This window comes from Sinocyclocheilus anshuiensis, unplaced genomic scaffold, assembly GCF_001515605.1.
Source record: "Sinocyclocheilus anshuiensis isolate Anshui unplaced genomic scaffold, SAMN03320099.WGS_v1.1 scaffold521, whole genome shotgun sequence".
Lineage (NCBI taxonomy): Eukaryota > Metazoa > Chordata > Actinopteri > Cypriniformes > Cyprinidae > Sinocyclocheilus > Sinocyclocheilus anshuiensis.
The window spans coordinates 414,633-430,706 of record NW_015540882.1 but is presented as its reverse complement, the minus strand read 5'-3'; the positions used below and the strand labels follow the sequence as shown (position 1 = coordinate 430,706).

Below are 16,074 nucleotides of genomic sequence, written 5' to 3'. Positions count from 1 at the left end.
AAAATGCAAATGTTTATTTTAAATTCGACTAATATTCATTCTTTATTCACAATCTCCTCATCACAGGCAGGCACAGCTCTCAATTCAGCATGTGTTCCTGTTTGTGTGTGCGGTCTGCATCACTCATAGCACGTGCCTATATCGTGCACTATATCAAACATTTTTTTATACCGTTATTGAAGAAGGTGTACCGTCGATAAATATCGATACCGTTTTATAGCCCAGGCCTAGCTAAAATGCATGAAAATGATCAGTGGCATCTACATTCCACCAAAATTACAAGTTGCAACATTCATCCAAGTTGTGCCTGAAGCTGACAAACATCCATGTGAGGGGGGTTGCACGTTTATCATGAGCCGAAAACAGACTGTGCTGTGATGTCAGCTAATTCTTCAGACAACATTCTTGTCAGGAAAAGTGCTGGATAAACACATACAATGCGCAAGAACACCAGGACTTAAGTCACATGGGCAATCCATCAATTATTACACATCACTGTGCAGGCCAACAATTCAGTCTTTACCCTTTCATGCAGATGACCCAAATGCATGGTTCTCTGGTCAGATTCATACACAAACCCAAGCTTTGATGGCAATTTAATATTTGAGCAAGTCAATTTTCAGTTCTGTGCTGGTAACTAGCCCCATTGTGGCCTAAAGCAAGATAATCTTGTTATTTCAGGGTGAATTAACCATTCATAAGTTGTCTGTAAGTTAATTTGAATTAAAATGCAACTCAAAAGTGTGACTCTTAAAGGAGACATTTTATGCCCCTTTTTACAATATGTAATATAAGTCACCAAGGGAGCAAAATCAGACGCTCTCGTTTTCTCAGACGCTTGCAGAAAAATGCTTACCAAAACACAGTTACTGGGTTAATCTTTTTCACGTTTCCTTGGTTGGTAGATGCACCGGGGACCAGACTATAGCACTGAAAACCTGGAAAAGTCAGATTTTCATATGTGTCACCTTTAAAGTTAGACCAATTAGATTCTAGAAAGAAAGCATAAAAATTTCTCACATTTTGGAGAAATTAGGAGAGGCTTGTTTGAGGAGTCAAGTTAACTGTGAAGGAAATTTTACTTAGTTCTACGAACCTCTGTGGCGACACGATGGAATCAGAAATTGACAGAGCAGGACTGCCGCAGCTGATACTCACCACCATGTGCTGAAAACTGTCGAGGTCTGTTAGTTCACATTCTCTGTGGACAGGTGGGACTCTTACAGAGTCTACAGTTCACCAGACAACTGCTCTGCTGAGACACATGGGCACCTTTCTCTGTTTAACCACCTGTCCCATTCAGAACATCGGATCGTATAAATGGAAACCAAAGATTCCCTTTCAAACTTCCCTTCACTCTCAGAAAAAAAATGTGCTAAAATTGTACCTTTAGGGGTATAAAACAGCTTATCACTGGAGCAGTACCCTTAAAGGGACAACGTTGTACTTCATTTGCCCCTAATGTAAACATTAAGGGTACATATTACTACTCTAAGGTACTAATGTGGACCTTTAAGGGTAGAGAATGTGCAAAAAACATTTCGTACCACTTAAGGTACAATCTTTAGTGTTTTTTTTTTTTCTGACACACCTTAAAGGGGACCTATTATGCTAAATTCACTTTTGCAAGGTGTTTGGACATAAATGTGTGTTGGCAGTGTGTGTACACAACCACCCTATAATGATAAAAATCCACCCACTCCTTTTTTTTAATCCCCATAAATAATAAGCAGTGTCTCCCAATGACCTATTTTTAGCATTGGTGCTAATGTGACGTCACATTAGCCACAGGCCCCGCCCACGAATGTTGACAGACACTACCGTTTTAACATAGAACCGCCCTGAGGGAGTTCACAGCTAGTTGTACTCAGTCCTCCATTGCTGCACTGATGAGAATGTCTCCCAAGCGTTGCTGCTCTGACGAGAATGTCTCCCAAGCGTTTTAGGTGTTCTGTTGCTGGATGTATTAAACCACATAGCTCTCTCCATTTACTCCCGAAATCTGAGCCGCTGAAGACGAGGTGGATCAATTTTGTTTTCGAAGAAAATACTCCCTCAACTCTACAGAAATTTTTGTGTTTATGTCTGCGCGAATCATTTTACACCGGACTGCTTTGTGAATGAGGGTCAGTATAAAGCAGGTTTTGCACAAAAGTTGCTCCTGAAGGATGGAGCAGTGCCAACTGTTCGTGATCCAGCTAACGTTACGCCACCTAGAAGGAGTAAGTATCATGCGTTTGTTTTCCTAATCGCCTTTCTGAAAGAGCTTCTTGGGGTGCAGAATTCGGCACGACACCGGTTCGAACATATATGGCTGAACACCGCTACTAGCAGTTTCTGACATTTTCAGTGCATGAGAGAGTGTTTTGTTATTGCTGGCATGATGCTGGTGCGCGAGCTCTAGAAACTACACCCTCTTCTGAAAGGGGAGGCGGGAGCACCAGCTCGTTTTCATTTAAAGGGAAAAACACAAAAAAACAGCACGTTTTTGCTCATACCCTAAAAATGGCAATTTCAACAAACAGTGCGTTTTGGCTCATACCCTAAAAGTGGCAATTTTAACAAGCTATAAAAACATTATCTGTGGGGTATTTTGAGCTAAAACTTCACATACACACTCTGGGGACATCAGAGACTTATTTGACTTCTTGTAAAAAGGGGCATAATAGGTCACATTAATATGTTCGCTAGATGTTTTCTCCTGTGGAAAACAAAAAGAGAAATGCTGAATAATGTACAAATCAACAGCCCACATCCCCTTTCACTTTCATTATATGGAATACATTGTCAATTACATTATTCAGCATTTCTTCTTTTGTGTTTTACGAAAGAAATAAAGTCAGACACTGTACAGATTTGCAACAACATGAAGGTGAGTAAATAATGAAACCGCACTATCCTAATTCTTTCTGCACGTCATCATCAACCTCTTGAGAAGTCAAATGAGCCACAATAAACAGATCACAGGCTTAAGAGTTGATCTTGTGCTAAAAACACCTTGATTTCTGTTACTGCTGTAGGGAAAGGCTTTTTGAGAAGCATTAAGTCTTCTATAAGCTGACCAGGGAAAACAGGTCACAGCTATCAAGAGATGCAAGCATAATTTATTTACCGCAGTCTCGCCTATGAGTCGGGGAACTTAATAGCTTGACAGAAATCATGGGATCAAAAATGTGAGCCACTACAAGTAGGATTATTAGTGATGTCTGCATAAACATCCATCCTTGTGGATAAAAGCAATAAATGGTGAAGCTATGAAACACTTTTCTTTAAATAAACTAGCGTCAAGGCTAATCAAACAGGTTTATCACTGTCCAAGCAAAGGTTACAGCCAAAGCTGTGTTTCAAATTTCTCACGAAGCTAAAGAGACAGAAGTCATCCGCAGATCTTAACAAATAACCACATGCTTTCAATTATAAGTCTGCTGTCATGCAGCCATTCTTCTTTGAGGTTTCAGACAAAACCGGTGGCGCAATTTAAGTGCCATTTTCTGAAAAGCTCAAAGTCTAGCTAAATGAAACTAAACTGCTTTGTTAATGTTATCAATTTCAACTTTTTGGACATGGTTTTATAAATTTTGACACCATAGCATCAAACTAATCGAATAAATCGACTTGAAGCTTTAAATTTCACAACTACAACATACATCATTTCTGCTCCTTTAAAACTGCATGCCGACTCTAAATCCACAGTTGGATCCTGCTGAAAACGCCATGTGATGTTCAGCCAAAGGTTTACAGGTGTGTCACCACCACCAGGCTGTTGTTTGCACAGCAGGAGTGTTTTCTTTGTGAATACCATTAGTTACAGGTCAGCAGTAGGAGGGCAATGAAGCGTGCTGATGGAGAAAGATCCTTAACACTGATCTGTGTTCAGGTCAGCTGTTTTCACTGGCAGTAGCCAATACTCAGACATGCAACAAGAGCAATACACACAGCGGAGATGCACTACAGTTTACATGGAAGTGTGAATATTCACCTTTCATGGACAGCTTTGGGTTCGTTTTGAAAACTGAACTTCAAAAAAATATTTGAACTTCCCTATAGGCTATATTTAATAAACTGTGTACAAAAGTAAAGTTTAGCTACATCAGTTTCACATCAGGCTCGGACTTTCCATGGACTGACCACATAGTTTGATGTTACGGAACCAAGCTGCAGAATCTCACCGAGATCCAAGAGTCAAACAACCAATAAATTAAGATACAAGTACAATAAATAAATAAATAAATAAATAAATAGGGGTTTTGTAAAATCTCATGTATCCCATGGATCTTCTCATTCTGAGATGTGCAGAGAACAAGTCTGGACTATTACAGTACAATAACATCCTATCTCTAGGTTCAATGCCAAAAAACTCCTCAAACTCTCAGCCTACATGACAGTTTAGCATGTGAGACACACTATGAAATATCCCTGGGAAACAAACAGTAGATTTAATAATTAAACACATAACGTCACAACTTTAATAAGATGATGAAAACTACCTCCTCACTTGATGTTGTTCCCTCAGAGATTATAAAAGCGGCCTTTCCTGTAATTGGCCCCAGTATCCAAGTGTTGATTAATTCATCTTTGGACACTGGGATGGTTCTGAACTGTTTTAAGCATGTGGTTGTTCAGCCTTTGCTTATGAAACAAGGTTTGGATGAAAGTTGCTTTAATAGTTATCGGCCTGTCTCTAAGCTATCATTTTTGTCAAAGCTTTTAGAAAAAGTTGTGCAGTTACAATTGATCCAGTTTTTAAATGCAGCTAACTTATTAGAACCTTTTCAATCTGGTTTCACTGCTTATCATAGTACAGAGTCTGCCTTGCAAAAAGTGTTCAATGACATTTTGCTTTCAGTTGATGCCGGTAAAAATGCTGTATTGATACTACTTGAACTTACAGCTGCCTTTGACACTGTAGATCATAATGTTCTTATTTGGCATTAAGAGCATTTGATAATTATCAAGGGTACTGCCTTACGATGGTTCAGCTCATATCTCAAAGTCAGGTCTTTTTCTGTAGAGTTAGGTAAGTTCTCTTCATCTTCTGCCCCTATTATTAGTGGAGTACCCCAGGGCTCTATTCTGGGCCCGCTTCTTTTTAACTTATATATGCGTCCTCTGGGGAATATTATTAGGAAGCACAATGTTTCTTTTTATTTATATGCTGACGATACACAGTTGTACCTGCTGTTGAAAGCTGGCGATTCCATTCAACCATTGTTGGAATGCTTCTCGGATATTAAGAAGTGGTTATAAAATAACTTTCTCTAACTTAATGAGGACAAATCAGAAATAATTGTTTTTGAGCCCCCAAAATTGAGTAGTGGTCTAATTAAGGAGCTGGGCAATCATTTCCCCTCAATTTCCTCCCAGGTTAGGAACCTTGGTGTTATCCTGGACTCAGAATTATGTTTATACAAACAAATCAATTCTGTTGTTAAGAACAGTTTAATCCAACTGTGGATTATTTCCAAATTTAAACAGTTTTTTATTTTATTTTCAAGACTTGCAGAAGGTTATTCATGCTTTTATTACCTCACGTTTAGAATAAATTATTGTAATTCAATGTATTTGGGTCTTCTTCAGTCATCGCTTGCACACCTCCAGATGGTACAAAATGCAGCTGCAAGGCTGTTGACAAGGGCAAAAAAATATGACAATGTCACCCCAATTTTAGCTTTGCTTCATTGGCTTCTGGTCCATTTTAAAATTCAGTTTAAAATTTTGTTTTGTTTTTTTGTTTTTAAAGCTCTTAATGACCAAGCTTCAACCTAACTTAAATACCTTCTTACTCTGTCATCTATCAGATTTTTAAGATCTTCTGACAGGGCTCTTTTTTTCTGTCCCTCATTCCTGTTTAAAAACTAGGGGAGATAGAGCTTTTTCTGTTGCTGCTCTCCAACTGTGGGACCAACTGCCTCTGGACATCCGCCTTGCAACTTCTATTACCATTTTTAAATCGAAGCTGAAAACTTTTCTACTCATTAGCATTTTAAACTCATTCTGATTTTGTTTTATTGTTTGGTTTTATTCTGTCTTTATTTAACTTTACTTTGTTCAGCACTTTGTACTGTGGCTGCCGTCGCATCATCTAGGTGGATGCTGCACAGGAGAGACCCCCTCATGATTGTAAAGCGCTTTGGGTGTACAGCAATACACAATAAAGCACTATATAAAAATGCTTCATTCATTCACTTTGGATAGCTTTGCTATGTTTAAATGTGCTATATAAATAAAATTTACTTAGAGTAATTCATTACAGAAAAAAAGAAATTAATAATATTTTACTTACATCAATAAAATAATCTTCCAGGTTATTTTTTTTTTTGTCAGTTCACCCAAAAATGAAAATTCTCTCATAATTTACTCACCATTGTTGTTCCAAACCCACACTCTAAAAAATGCTGGGTTGTTTCAACCAAACAATTAGACCTTCCATTTCTATACACTCTAAAAAAAATGCTGGGTTGTTTCAACCCAACTTTGGGTCAAATATGGACTAACACAATTTTTGGGTTAAAAATCTAATGTAACAATTTAACCCAACGGTTGGGATAGTCCATATTTGACCAAAAGTTGGGTTGAAACAACCCAACATTTTTTAGAGTGCATAAGACTTTCATTCATCCACACACAAATTAACATAATTGTAATGAAACCTGAGTCCATTACACCAAAATGTTGATGCTTCGAAAGGTTCATAAAGGCATATTAAAAGTAATCAATTTGAAATAGGAGGTTAAATCCAAGTCTTCTGAAAACCACCCAATTTATATGGATTTCTCATCTCTTTAAGATTTGTTTAAAGCATCAAAGTTTTGGTGTAATGGATATTTTTGGGTGAACTAACCCAATGCATTGAAAATATTGCATTAAAATGCATCAAAAATAGACCTTTTTATTATTTTGATTGATGGATCAGATTATGTATGCCCGATGTTCAAAAACAATGAAAAACTGTCCATTGTTTGTTGCCCAAATCTAGCAAATCAACAACAATAGTAATGTTCTGTTAAAATAGCTCAGCCTATTTCCCATGAACCCGGTTTCCCCCCTGGACTCTTAAGGTCAAGTGGCCTTCTCAACTCTGGATACTAAAGGAAAGGTGTGAGGTGAGAAGAATGTCTGGAGCGTTTGGAATCTTAATGTCACAACATTTAGGCTAACAGTGTTTTTAGCAGATCCACTATAATGAAAAATAGCAGACCACTAACAACACTACAGAACTCCAGAGAAACGTTAACCATTTTGCAGAGCTGTCCACCAAAGTTGTTGAGATGCGTTAAAAACATTAAAGGGTTAGTTCACCCTCGTGTTGTTTCAAACCCGTAAGACCTTCGTTCATCTTCGGAACACAATTTAAGATATTTTTGATGAAATCTGAGGGCTCTCTGACCCTCCCATAGACAGCAAGGTAACTACTACGTTCAAGGTCCAGAAAAGTACCAAGATGATCGACAAAGTAGTCCGTGTGACATCAGTGGTTCAACTGTAAATCTGCATAGACAGCAATGCAACTGTAATGTTCCCAGGTCCAGAAACGTAGTAAGGACATCGGTAAAACAAACAGTCCATGTGACATCAGTGGCTCAACTTCAGTTTTGCGAAGCTATGAGAATACTTTTTTTTGCGCAAAGAAAACAAAAATAACAACTTTATTCCACATTTTCGTCTCTACTGCGTCACTTTGGACACGGCGTGTTCACGACAGTATCACGACACGAGCGTGTGGCGGTGCTGACCCAGATCCGGCGTGTTAATGATAATCATAATGATGAAGTGTGAAAGCGTGACTCATATCACTTTTAAACTACAGTGTTTCTAGAAGCGACAAAAAAAAGAGAAACCATGAACCTATTATTAGATGACAGGCTGGCTACAACATGTTAGTTTCTTCCCAGATTTGAGTATTGCATAAACGCATAATACAAATCAGCAGTCTGAAAAACATGTGCAAATGTCACAGTTCAACTTTCAGACAGTGGCCGTAACATTTCACTTAACCTTCCAACAATATGACAAGCAAAATGTAATGATGTAAGGCCCATCTCAAAGTGTCTCCAACACACTTCTCCTCTTTCTGAGGTTACATATATGTGCAGCAGGCCACACATGTCAGTGTGACTGCGGGGTTTCAGAAACAGAAACACATGGTTTCCGTTGGCCCACTTCCTCTGGTTAATGCATTTTAATACGATTCATCTAACAAACATCTAATCCAGTGACTTCTGGCAACACCTTGAATGCAATGAGGCTTTGAGGACACATCGAAGTGTTTGATATCAGCTAGCTAAACACAAGAGCGGCCGACTCGAGTGGAAACCGGCATGGGCCACACCTCGCGCCCTGAAAGAAGGTAAGGAAGTAGGCTTGTGACCACAATGCATCCTGTCCTTCTGAAGTTCAAGGTTTCAACACGAAACAGTGTCTCATGGGAACTACCAGCAAACGTTGTACTGCATTGTAACTAAAGCACTATTTACGTTCTCATTTCCATTCTGAAATCAAGTCACATTTCACATATTAAACATTAATACATGGCAAAATGTATATTTGGGAAGCTGAACGTGACCCGGGATGGATTTATTTACAATGGAAAGGTGCAAGAGTCCTCAAACAGACACATATGACTGATACAATTCAGTTTTGATTTATAATGTGGCATTATTTGAGCTCTCGGTGTATAACTGATAAAAGTCTCCAACGGCAACATCGGTTTCACATGTCTTGCAACTAAAGTCACATTAACTTTCTTTACTCGCAACTTTTAGTTGTGAACCGGCTATATTTAAAAAAACAAGAGTAAGGGTTTCTAGCGTCTAGACAAAATAAACTCTCTGAAAGCAAAACTTTACCAGTCTTCAGTAAATTCAATAGACTTTCATCTGAGGTGTTTTCATGCACAGACGCGACAATAACAGCACCGGCCGATAAAAGACATTCACATCAAACTGAACGGGAATAAAAACAGCATTATAACCCAATGAAATATTTTACCTTCGAAAACAGACGCTTGGCGCTGCACAGGCGGTTAGTAAATAATCTGTGTGTTCATAGTGAAACCGCTCAGTGTGGACAGACGAGACTCCAGTGTAACTCTGACGGATAAGAGCACGAGAACAACACTAGCACAGCTCAGAGTTCAGAAATAGCTTCACTGTAAATGTAAGAGCTGTAAAATTAATCAAATATAAATATTTCAATTTGTTTTTATTTTAAAGAACTTTTAAATACAGAAGTGTATTATTATTATTATTATTATATACACGATTATTATTATTAAATGTTTCATATATTATATATTTTCAGTAATACAATAAATAACATGACTAATATAAACATATTATTATTATTATTAAAAACTAATTACATATACATTTCTTATTTTTAGAATATTGTAATTATATTTTTATAAAATGATAAAAACAATTAGAAATATGATTGTTATACAAATTATTCAATTATTAACATTTATTGTTAGATATATTTAAATTGATTCCTATCTGCAGTTACATAAAGCAGTTAGTAGTCGTGTTGCGTCCTCTAGCGGCCATTAGAGCATCCGTGTTTCTGTCCAACAATAAGCTTGAGGTGTTTTTGCATAACTGTCTTCTGAAATAAATATCAGGATTATATAGGTTTAATATTAATGCATGGCTTATCTATTCCTTTTTGTGATTTGCTGCTTTGCAGTTGATGTTTGCTAGTTTTATATTCGTCATTTCTAAAAAATGCTAAGCACTAGTTTAATATATAATGTAACATTAAATATTAAAATGTAATAAAAAATATATGTTGTGGGGAATTGTGGGAAAAAACAAAACAATGAATTCAATATGTTTTCGGACAGACAAGACATATTTGTATTGTTCCATGTTTTACCACAGGACGGTTTCAAACTATTATAAACAGCCGCAGAGAACAATGGGTTAGAAAGCAGACTTTCAGATTTGTCTCCTTCTTTGTGATTTGGTAATGAAAGGAATAACAAAGCAGCCTATCTAAAGTCAGCGTAATGTTTTTGCTATTTTGTATTTTGTTATTTTTGTACCTAAAGAAATGTAATTTTTAATTATGATGAACTACTCGTGACAGTAACCTCATCATACTTTTGAAAAGTATGTGTTGTTTTATTTAGATACCAATACAGCAGCAATAGCTAATTACCCTCCTCCATCCCCAGCTCCTCCTCTGTCAGTCAGGATTCAGCCTTCTGATTCTCCTTGAATCAGACCAATTCTAAAATGTGTACATAACATTATTGAACTTAACGATATCTGCAATACATTAATGTTGGTTCTGTTCTGTTAACCCTGGGGGGGTTATCACTGCTCTCCCTGCTCTCATCCATGCTAGGCTGCATGGATGCGCAGGGAGTTCTTGCCCAGAACGGAACCATACCGCCAATCCAAACTGTATGCTAATTGTCAATCATCTTTGACGATAGTGGTCCTGACAGAAAAAGAACTCACCCAAAAATGAAAATTTGCCGAAAATGTACTGAACTCAGGTCATCCAAGATGTAGATGAGTTTGTTTATTCATCAGATTTGGTGAAATTTAGTATTCCATCACTTGCTCACCAGTATATCCTCTGCAGTGAATGGGTGCCGTCAGAATGAGAGTCCAAACAGCTGATAAAAACATCACAATAATCCACAAGTAATCCACACCACTCCAGTCCAGCAATTAACATCTGGTGAAGAGAAAAGCTGCATGTTTGTAAGAAACAAATCCATAATTACGTTTTTAACTTCAAACTATTGCTTCTGGCCACTTTATTTATATTAAAATAGAAGCTCACACTAAACTTGCAGTGTTTGGGACTTGATGTACAGGGAAAAAACTAAGGGTTTTCCACTTTTTTCCCCCCAAATACTTGAAAATACTTCAAATACTCCTTGCCAGTCTATTGCAGGTATCAAGGTGTCAGGTTTTGGCTGGTTAGCATTAGCAGCTCCTGCTGGTAGACCCTGAAACTACACCATCTGGAACCATGTTTCTATTTACCTCTATTCAATATTATCTGTGTATTCAGATAAAATATATGTTGTCTTGCTAGCAACATTTAAATCACTATGCTAATCATGTAGGTAAGCTTTAGCTCTGTTGGGTTGGGTTGAGTGATGCTGGCTGCTCCTCTGTCAGGCGCGGGACAGGAAGTGGCAGGGTGTGCAGCCTGAGGGGCCGAGTGTGGCGTCTCTGGCTGGTCTCAGGCACATAGTGACATTTACCGGTTACTCTGCATGCAAAATCAAACACGACTGTGTAATGGTAACGTTCCTTCTGCCTAGAGGAAATATTTAGTTCTCAAAGGCTTCTCTTTCATAGTTCATAAAGCTTAATGGAGTTCTCAAGTATGCTTCGTCTAAATATACCATAATACAATTTCAAAATGTATTTCAGGGGCAAGAAAATACATTTCCAATCTTAGAGTATAGCCTACATTTAGGCTTTATTCATTATTTATTTTTATTTAAATGTGTTATATGTTCACATAAAGCCTTTCTTCAAATGTGACATATGTGAATGTATTTTCTTGGAGTGAAATATATGGAGTTACGTAATCTCATATGAGTCTTGGAGAAGGAATTGAGATATTAAAGCTTTCCTATTTTTATTTCCGTCAGGAAGACACAGTAGTTAGGGGAAAAGCGTGAAAAACAGAAAAACTAGTTAAATTTTCTGAAGAAAATATTTAAATGGTTGTTAGCATGCATCAAGATGGTGGCTAGCTTGTCTATATTAGTTATGGCACTTCATCTAGTGGTATTACAATACAACAATGCAAACATTTACAATTTCCACCAAATTTTGAAAGAAGCAATGTAGCTTAAAAAGAGAAAAAGTTAACTACAAATAAATACAATTTGGATTTAGCATCAACGTTTAAAAAAATGTGTTCTGTGTTTTATGGCCATTATGTGAGACCACACTCTAAAAAATGCTGGGTTAAATACAATGGGGTTGTCCCTATTTTACCCAGCACTGGGTTGTATTTAACCCAGCATTTTTTAGAATGCATGTTTTAGTGCATTTATCCGATTTAAATTAATCTACGGATCATTTGTATGTTTATGTGTGTGTCACATAAAACACAGTACACACAACGGCACCCACTGTGCTCATTATCGTCTCATCAGTGTCACAGTGAAATAGCCACCATTTACATCAAGAGCAACTGCATTAAAACACAGATGATTCAAATGATAATGCCACATTTCTATCTCTATTTGACACGATGATCTATAAAACTGCCAGTGCTACACGTTCCCCGTGCAAACCAGCACTGACAAGAGCATCCATTCCTGCTACAAAGAAGCTTGTTTGCTGTGAAGGGTGTAATTTCCAAACAAGATGGCGTGATGTGCGTGGCGTTTTGGCAGACGGACAATAGGAGACACCTGTGACAGGCAATGGGCCCTTTAACAAGCCAGACCGTGGCATAGCCCACGTCATTCGGCCTTCTGTGCCCCCTAAACCATATATGGCCAAAAAAACATGTCACATCCTAAACATCTGCATGATCAGACATTAGCAAAGCACATCATTTGTGTGGAAAGATGTTTTTGGGACACATTTCGTGATAATTGGGGGGTGAAGGCCCTCTCTCTTGATTGAGTCTAAACAGTGCTCTAAACATGTAGCAATGGTTGATAACAGTCCCTAACGTCTTAATTTGCTCCCCAGCAGGAGGTTGAGCAGCTATAGTGCTCTTTACCATCCTGGCTTTCGACTTGTTAAAATGATTTCTGAAAGGAGTTGTAGACCAATCGCGGTGTAGTATGCAAATATTACGATGAAATCATTACCGTTGGTTAGATTTTGAGTGGTGAAATTTGTGACCATTTAAGTAATCCTAACAATGAATTCACTGATGTCAGTTTGATTTAGAAAATTCCAAAAATGTAACTGATTCATACAGTGAACTCATCGTTGCAGTTTAATCTTGAATGCTGATATCGATTAATTTAGAATTGCTGGTTAGACTCTGAATGGCGAAAACGTAAACTTTTACCAATGAAGCCAAAAATTCTAACAATTTCAGTAATTGTAACAATAAATTAAAGCAGATTTTAAAACACAAGATAAACTGAACTGAAGTCATTCTCAAACAAATTTCAATTATTTTCTAATTCAATTTTTTTAATAGTGAATATTCTAACAATTTATACAATTCTGCTGATTAGACAGGGACACTGTTAGACTGTCAATGGTGAAAATTGGCAAAAATTTAAAAAAGTAATTCTGCCAATCAATTCGTAATTGGTTAAATTCTTCATTTTAACAATTTAGGTAATTGTAAAGACAAATTCATCTGTTGATTTTTAAAGTCAAATTATTTATGTAATTCTAACAATAGAGTCAACATGGTAAAGGTTTTGAAATTTTTTGTTTTAGTTAAGTAATTTTTTAATTAGTGAAATTTTAGTTAGTCGTTTAGATTTTGAATAGCAACGATTTTAATAATTCAAGTATTTCTACAGATGAATTCTTCAGTGCTGATTAGAGTTTGAATGTTGAAAATTCGAACTATTTAAATACTTGTAATGACAAATGCATCATTGTTGATTCTGAATGCCGAAAAATTTAAATATTTAAATCTGAATTAAAAGCATATTCATCGCAATATTCAACAAGATTCTAACAATGCAAGTCATTCAAAAAATTAATTGATTGTTGTAAGTAAAATTTTGAATGGTGAAAATTTTAACATTGGAATTTTGTTACATTAATAGAATATTGGACATTCAACTAAAAAACAGCGATTACTTTAAATTGTGATAGGTTTTCTTGCATTAATTTTGTATTGAATTGTAAATGGTCTTTTCTTACATCTGTTTAACCATATATAGCCACATTTAAGCAGCGATCACATTAGACTTTGAGTAAAAATATCATAGGAAACTGTAACAGTTATGATATGTCATGCATCTTTTAAAAAAAAAACATTAATTCAACATATGCCAAATAATAATGAATACAAAATATACAATCTACTGTACTTTCCTGCAACACTGCAATCTTGCGGATTTAAAGTTTGCAATTTTTTTCAACATTTGTATTATTTTTTTTTATTTAACTTTAGTCATGCCTTAAATTTCTTGTTCTTCTTTTGGTTACACTTGATACAAATTTGCAGATCAGAGTTCACCAAACTTAAACTTTAAATCGCAGTGAAGTTTGCATGAGATTGCGTTTCACATGCGCAGGAATAGAAATCAATGGAATAAACAAACTTTATTGCTTCCCTGCAAGCACCAGGATTTCCTTCAGGAAATGCAAATTGTCTGTTGATTTATGTGAATGAATCAGTAAGATTGAGGGTTGTACATTCCATAAACAGCGCTTCTTCATTTCATTGGGAGTTCAAGAAATGTCAGTTTCCTCTGTTTTAGGGTCAGATCAGGCAGTAAGTATGCAGTTAGACTGTCTCAGATCCCATAAATACATTTGGCTCTGTTGACTCCCTGATGCGATAAAGGCTGCAAAAGCCCTCAAGCGCTGATGTCTGCGTGACCCTCGACTCCATTGGTCAGAGATGAGACTTAGATTGCGCCGGGCCACCCTCTCCAGTCCTCCCTGCATATACAAATGGAGAGGGGGGTGCAATGAATGTCAGCCCAATTTATGTTTACTCAACTAAAATTGTTGACGGATGTGGAAATCGAAACCGTCTGGCAAATGTTGCCCGCCCTGTATATTCACCATTTTTACATCTAATGGTGGAATTGAGTTTGACTGAAGTGGGCGAACATGAGAGATCACATTATTGATACAAACAGACTGTAGAGTACGGGCCGCCTGTCCGCGCATCTCCTGGTCTCCATTAGGTCCTCTTCAGCCTAACTCTGCAGTAATGGCTTCCCTGGGAGACTTGATGAGCCCCCAAGTCACTTGTGTGAGGTTAGGAGGCCGGCGTGGACGCGTGCCGCAGCTGCAGCCATTATCCAGAGGAAGTGGACATCGTGAATGAGCGCAACAACACCCATTGCTTCCACGTCACAGCCACAGGCTGCCATGTTTACCGAAATGGCATTGATCCAGCTTTATGACGGCGTCGGCTCTCCGGTCACGCCGCATTTCAGAGGCAATTTACTCGCATCTGCTCCGATAAGCAATTTCAGACACAATGTCTTATTTGTGTTGTGTCGTCTCACACATTTCACGACAGAAAGCCTTTTATCGCCACATGCAAACATCATTCTGCACTCTGCTGTGGAATTGATCTGTCTTACCTTGTCATTTCTCACAATTTTTTAGTCACTCAAAACTGTTCAAATGCAAAAAAGGGTAAAGCATATTACCTAGAAGACCTAGTGTCCTTTTTGTAGGTATGACTCAAATCTGTGTATTGAGGCTAAGCTGGAATCGTAGTTTTAAAGAAATAATTCCTTTGGAATGACGTGAGGTTGAGTAAATAATGGCAGAATCATTTCATTTTTGGGGTGAGCTGTCCCTTTAAATTTTGGATTATTGTGCTTCCTTCACATGCTATCAGAATTATCATAAATACGTTTTCCTAGTCAAAAATCAGACATGAACGGCCTCTCAAGCAGTGCTGGGTAGTAAATGATTACATGTAATCTGGATTACATAATCAGATTCCAAAGATTAATACTTGTAATTTGATTATATATTTTAAAATAATCGTAATCAGACTGCAGTTACTTTTTATTATTATTTTTTATCAATATGGTACAAGATTATCCTATTTAAATCAATGTGATAATCGAGTTAAGTCAAAAGTAATCTAAAAGTAATCAAAAAGAAGTCAGATTATGTTACCTAAAATGTGTAATGTAATGGTTTATGTTACTAACTACAATTTTTGTCATGTAATTTGGAATCAGTAACGGACAACAATATGTAAGTAATCTACCCAGCACTGCTCTCACAACTGCTCGCCAAGTTGGGGCGAGCTATAAACTTGAAAAATGACAGAGGGGAGACATATAGCTGCAAAATTTTAATCGTTTTCCCCACAACATCTGCATTGCTTTCTCTTGCTGTTACAGTCATGTATATTTAACCATTCGATGCATATTGTATGTGTTGAACACAGAGAAACTAGCATTTATTT

The 16,074-nt window shown here is 37.1% G+C and overlaps 1 protein-coding gene across 1 annotated transcript in view; it reads right to left on the bottom strand.

Annotated features, from left to right (window-relative positions):
- Positions 1-9,103, bottom strand: part of LOC107688560 (USP6 N-terminal-like protein) — a 25,028-nt gene extending 15,925 nt beyond the window's left edge. The window contains exon 1 of the mRNA XM_016486261.1: positions 8,989-9,103. The gene's annotated coding sequence lies outside the window, so the exon portion shown is untranslated. The remainder of the gene's footprint in view (positions 1-8,988) is intronic.
- Between the last annotated feature and the right edge of the window lie 6,971 nt (positions 9,104-16,074).